Consider the following 6,234-nt stretch of genomic DNA (forward strand, 5'->3'; position numbering starts at 1 on the left):
TCTCATAGATTGATCAATTTGATAACTCTAAATTTAATAATTGGGCTTCATCATTTGGAGTTTGGTTTCACCATTCCAAGTCTTCTTCCTGTTCCAAACTGTTTTGTCTTCGAGGGGCACAGGCAGGTTGGTACCAGCACAGCACAGCACAGCACAGTCTCATGCACCTCCATGCATGTACAGTACGCTGCCAGCCAACTCTGCTTCAATCATTGCTCGTTCTCTTCGTCGAGCTCATAAAATGAGGGCGTCCTCTAACAGTTCGAGCTCCCACCAGACAATGGAAGCTAGATCGAGAGGACCATTTGTGGGGAGGGCTGGCCGATCCAGAACCAGAGCTAGCTACTTGTTCACAATCACACAGTAACGTTTCTAGTAAAACTTTAATTGTTGGACGTCGACCTTCGTGGAAATGGAAAGGACACGTATGTATATATATATATACTCTACATTTCTGCTATATAATTGAGCAGTAGTACCATGGGATCACTGATGAGCTAGCTGCTATATAATGCTGCACTATTTCGGGCAGTCACAAGTAGAATAGAGCAGTACGTACTGATGCATGCATGGGTCTCTACCACTGTGGTCCTTAATTCATCGATCCAACGCCATGTTGTTGGTGTAGCTAGCTACATTTGCAAATGTATAGCAGATTCAACAGTTCGCTTAGCTTGGCGTTGCATATGGTGTAGCTATACAAAATGTCGGTCTGTCGGTGGTATCATTTTTCGAATGCGCCTCGAACAGTATATATTAGGGCATCTCTTTTAGTAAAAGATAGAATCCGTTACCTCAGCGACCCTACACGATTGATTCTATGATCATCTGTGAGGAGGTAAATCGGAAAACTACAGATGACCACTATGGGGAGGACATTGCCTCAACTTTGCTGAGATTCGATTCTTATCCACTTTAACAAGTCTACCTCATATTAATTAACTCAGCTATGTTCCGAGGACACATTAGAGGTCATCTCCAATCCAATGGAAGAACCTCATTATTGCCGCATCAAAAGTAAAAAAATCTCACTCTTCTCTCCACTATAAAAAAAAAACTCCCAACGACTAGCTTTTTATGGGGTACTAATTATAAAATGGCAGGAAAATTTCGAAGACGATGCAAATGGTTAATTAATCATGTAAAAAATTATTATTTTTTAACAATAGACCTACCATCTGTCAAAACTTGAGTTTGAAATATCGAACCTAGTCAAAAGTTTCAAAAATAAAAAATTTGGCCACAATGGTGTACAGAGAAGTGTCCATCGGAGATGCCCTCAAGTCATTCTAACGCCAGACAGAATAGTGATTATTCTTAAGACGGAAGATTAGAGGAGAATTATAGAGAAAACAAGCACGAGAAGTTGGAAAAACAAAGAGAAGCTGCGACGACATCGTCTCTAGGTTTTTGTCAAAAAAGAAAATTTTATTCAATAATTAAAAGTTAGTCAAAATAGCTAAACATGCGTATAAATATACTAAATCAAACCTTAACTTGAAAAAGTCAAAAATACCCTAAAATCTTAAAGATAGAAAATTACTATAAATAATAAAAATATATTCAGAGCCTCTAAAAAGACACTAAACAATGTCTGATGGGTCTGAAAGTGGGTTGGTATTAGTATCACCAGGTACTGAATAAAAGCCTCTGAAAGAGCTTCGATTAGGAACCGATTGTGTCTCATTCTAATATCCAAATAAAAAATTATGATATATTAAAGTTCAATCTTCCCTGCAACACATTCTCCACTTGGACAAGCTCGTCCCTCGTATTTTTATTATTAGCAAAATCTTAATCGTTGAGATTGAAAAAGCTAAGTACAGTTGATGATAGATAGAAAAGATATGATGAAAATAAAGAGGTTATGGTTAAATTTATAGCTAGTGGGAGAGGTGACTTGCTCATTGGTTAATTGGATTGTACCACTATGCACTTTCATTGGATCACTTGGGGATGATCCAATTATACTAGTTCAAAGCACTAGTTGGTTGACCTAGACATGTTGGGTCAGTTAGTGCACCACTTTAGCGAATCAATTATATATACAAAGTGATATATGAGGTGAAAGGTAGGTTCTTGCATGGCAATAAACAAATATGCATCTTACCACAACTCGCAAATTATAATGTGTATCAAATTGTACCTCATGTGCACCATGTAGATGTCCAGTTCTTGCGATCTGACTAAGTCTCGTATACTGTGTATATACAACTATGAATGTCGCATGGTACATATGGTGCATTTTGGGTACGATTGGACTTCATCACTAATGACTTTGTTGTCTTGATAGAATCAAGAGAAGAAAACAAATCAAAGGGATCATCTCCTTCATTACAATGGAATTAGGAGGAAGGAGATTGATTGAATCAAAGGGATATTGTATTGCTCCTAAGCTCGAGCAACGGTCATCGGCTAGGGCTTGGGTTTGTTGACCGTACGTAGGTCAAGAACCACCATGGAACGATGATGAGTAGTAATTGGTTGTGCGAAGGTGAGTGAAGTTATGATCAATGAATAATGAGGTTTTATAGTAATTTTTCCTCTTCTAGCCTTTTTCTATTCTTTGACAAAGACAATAATAAGGTGAATTGGCTAAAGGAGATCGATGATGGTTATCGATCCATTCAATATAATATATAGTAGGAACTCGAAAAAGGATGAATGTATTAGAGATCGATAAATTTATATAAAACATCTAATTTACTCATTTGTTCATCTTCTAAATTAAGGAGGGATAATTACAAAAGGAATTCATAACTTCTCCATCTTATCTTCTCATGGAGATAGGAGTTGTGTTATGATCACAAGTTCTATGATACCACTAGATTAGATTATAGATTGATCTTAATATAAATTCAAACCTAATATTTCTAAAATTCAAAATTATAAGTCAACTTGATAAAATCTTTATCTCTCTTCATAGAATAGTACAAATATATATATAAAAAGATGAAAACAATTTAATGAGGTTTAACTTAAGAAAACATAATAAAACCAATCAAAATGATTGTTTATACTCAGTATAAAAAATCACTACTCTCTATAAGTGATGTAGGGGTGATGCATGAGGATTTAAATTTCAACAAATCATAATTTTTGACTCAGGATATCAGAATAAGGTAGGGTCAATTTTAATCAAAGCTTTTAAGAGATCTTTATTTGGTATCGGATGAACCCATACTGACCTATCTTTTTAGTGTACCAATCTTTTTAGTGCCTTTTCAAAAGCTCTGAATATATATATTTTATTATTTATAATAATTTTTTATTTTTAGGATTTTAGGGTATTTTGACTTTTTAAGTTAGGTTTTGGTTTAGAGTCTATTTATACACATATTTAATTATTTTCGACTAACTTTTAATTATTGAATAAAATTTTCTTTTTTTTGGTAAAAATCCTAAAGACAATGCTGTCGTAGCTTCTCTTCGTTTTTTTAACTTCTCGTATTTATTTTTTCTACAATTCTCCTCTAATATTTCACCTTCAAAATAATCACTATTATGCACTGCGTCAATAAGCTATCTCTAATGCTCTCTAGACACCCCAAAAAAATCTCAATTAAAAAAGATTTTTTTTTCCTCTCATGGCTCTTCACACACCCCATGGCATCTTTTAGAGGTACAAAATGCTTCCAAAGTGAGAAAATTTATTGTGCTCTTGCTATTCCAGTCATCTCATTGCTAAAACTCTTCCTATTTTTTTTTAAAAGGATTTATTTGATTTATTTGATCTGTTGTCTAGAGTCGTCCATTGTTAGGCCCTGTTGTCATACTGTTTAAATTTTATCAATCCATTTTAAAGTGGGTTAAGGTGGGTCGATCCGTCTAGGCCCAGACTCATGTTCATCGAAAAAATTTATTTATTTTCTTTAAAATTTAAAATTAAAGTAGAAAACTCAATGAACTAATGACTTTGAGAAGTACAAATTTCAAGCGTTTAAATTATAATCCAAATTTAAAATTTTATTTATTTTTTATTTTTTCGAGTCCACTTTGCAATTAGTGGGTCGGCTCGCCCCGCCTTACCATATGATGAGTTTTTGATGGATTAGCTTGCTCTGTCATGGAATTTTGTTATATTGTCACAACATAATTCATCCCGTTTATGCATAAGTACATGAGATATATCGCTGCAATGATCAGATCTGTCCCCTCTCAATCCCTCAGACAAAGAAACTGGGAGATAAGCTTTTTCTGTGTGCAAACGGATGATACCAGAATAAACAAAGAAAAGCAATATTATCTAAGAGATGAAGCTGCAATGATATTTTTCATCTTATAACCCAGCCTGAATTTTCAATGTGGCTTTGATTTGTTATCCCAACACCAGAAACATCAGATTTTTGCAGCCTTATAATCGTCTACGGACTCGATGACAAGAGATAAAAGCTTGATTTTTTCCCGCTGCATTTGCTTTACAATTGGACCTTGTTTTAGATTTTAACAATGATAGCAAATGCACAAAATTAAGATCAAGAAACGATCGATCGAGAGCTTCTTTAATTCCATGCACAGTACTTGTCATTCAAGAAACTAAGTACAGATCACTGCATTGCATTTTCTTGTGCCAAATTGAGGTCAAGGCTGTTAAATCCTTTCAAAGCTTTACTTCCTCATGGTGAAAGCAACAGTGTCACTAATGATATTGTTACCTTCCTCTTCTTCAAAAAGTGAAATACGTCACTCTTTACTCGGCCTCACGACTATCATGGTGAACAGTTGGCCACGACGGAGGAGGATATTGCTCAGCTTCGCCAAGATTCAAACCCTTACCATCTTCTACAACTTTACTCCGTCGTAACTAATTCAACTATGCCCCAAGGGATGTCCCTTTCTGTGCAAAAGGGAAGGAGATGTCCCTTTCTCTTATTTACTCCACCACGTACACCCCCCTCTTCTCACCTTCCTCCTTGTCACTTAATTTGATCCATCGCCAATCGATCGATAAGCATCCAGCTATATCTCTATATATTCCTCTACTTAAACTCTCTCATCCTGTTCGATCGGGCAATTTCAAATATAAGAAACAATTAGGCAATGCAGTGCCTCCGGACTCCTTCCTCCGGCACTGAGAGTAGCAAGAAGAAAGAAGAAAGAAGCAAGAGAGGGAAGGAGAAGGAGAAGGAGAAGCCATGACTGAAAAGAAAGACAACAAGAGGGACTACATCCGCGTAAGAGCTCGCCGGGGCCAAGCCACCGACAGTCATAGCTTAGCTGAAAGAGTAAAGAATCGTCGCTCCGCTTGCTCTTCTCTTTGCCTTTTAGCTGCTCACTCGGTGTGTCGTTGATGGTGTGCAGGTTAGGAGGGAGAAGATCGACGAGAGGATGAAGTGTTTGCAAGGCTTGGTGCCCGGTTGCAACGAAATCATGGGAAAAGCCAGCGTGCTCGATGAGATAATAAACTACGTGCAGTCTCTCCAAAGCCAAATCGAGGTGCATGTGTGTTTTCCCCCGATTTCAATGATAAGCTGGATCGCGGGCAGAATTTACGAGTTTTGTTCTTGTGTTTTCGCAGTTTCTGTCGATGAAGCTGGCTGCTGCAGATCCTGGAATGCACTACTGCATTAGCAGTGAAGTGTTAGAGGTAATTTAGTTCTTAAATTCCACCTAACAAATTGGTCTATTCAACCTCACTGCTGAAACTTTTCATGTTCGATTGAGTGTGATGCAGTTAAATTCGTCCTGCAACTCCAGCAGCATTGCAGGAATTTGCCTGCCAGCCATTAACGATCAGTTGGAGTTCTTGCACATGGCCATGAATCCGCAGACGATTCGGCTCGGAAACACCATCTCCTGCTTCAATGTAATTGCCTCTACACCCTAATGGAGCTCTTTCCTGAGAGCTTAAGATTCTGTTTCATATGCTGATATGAAACTTCATGAAAACCCTCAGGTTCGCGGGTCGTCTGCTTCGGACGAGACCTGTATGAACGGCTTCCCGGGCCTAGAATTCGACCGAAGGAAGGACTCGGAGTTAGAGAAGGGGGGAAAACTGGTGATTGGCAGATCCAGGAACATTGGTCCAGAGTGAAGTATTCTCAAATTTGTGATATCTGCACACTGAAAGTCCTTTTTCTATCAAGAAACCAGAATTCCATGTTTCTTCTCCTCCTCCTGTTTTTCCATGCAGAGCTTAGGACTCAGATTTCACACCTGAATTTGGTGTAGGATTCTCGTGTCTCTTTAATGTTCTTGCAGAAGGTTATCTACATAATCTTCTTTAATGTTCTT

The 6,234-nt window shown here is 37.5% G+C and overlaps 1 pseudogene; it reads left to right on the forward strand.

Annotated features, from left to right (window-relative positions):
• The first annotated feature begins 5,040 nt into the window (after positions 1-5,040).
• On the forward strand, positions 5,041-6,034 carry LOC141819269 (basic helix-loop-helix protein 79-like; annotated as a pseudogene).
• The last annotated feature ends 200 nt before the right edge of the window (positions 6,035-6,234 follow it).

The sequence above is a fragment of the Curcuma longa genome, unplaced genomic scaffold (assembly GCF_044706935.1).
Source record: "Curcuma longa cultivar G26 ecotype Majalengka, Jawa Barat unplaced genomic scaffold, ITB_CL_G26_1.1 contig_28493, whole genome shotgun sequence".
Taxonomy (NCBI): Eukaryota; Viridiplantae; Streptophyta; class Magnoliopsida; order Zingiberales; family Zingiberaceae; genus Curcuma; species Curcuma longa.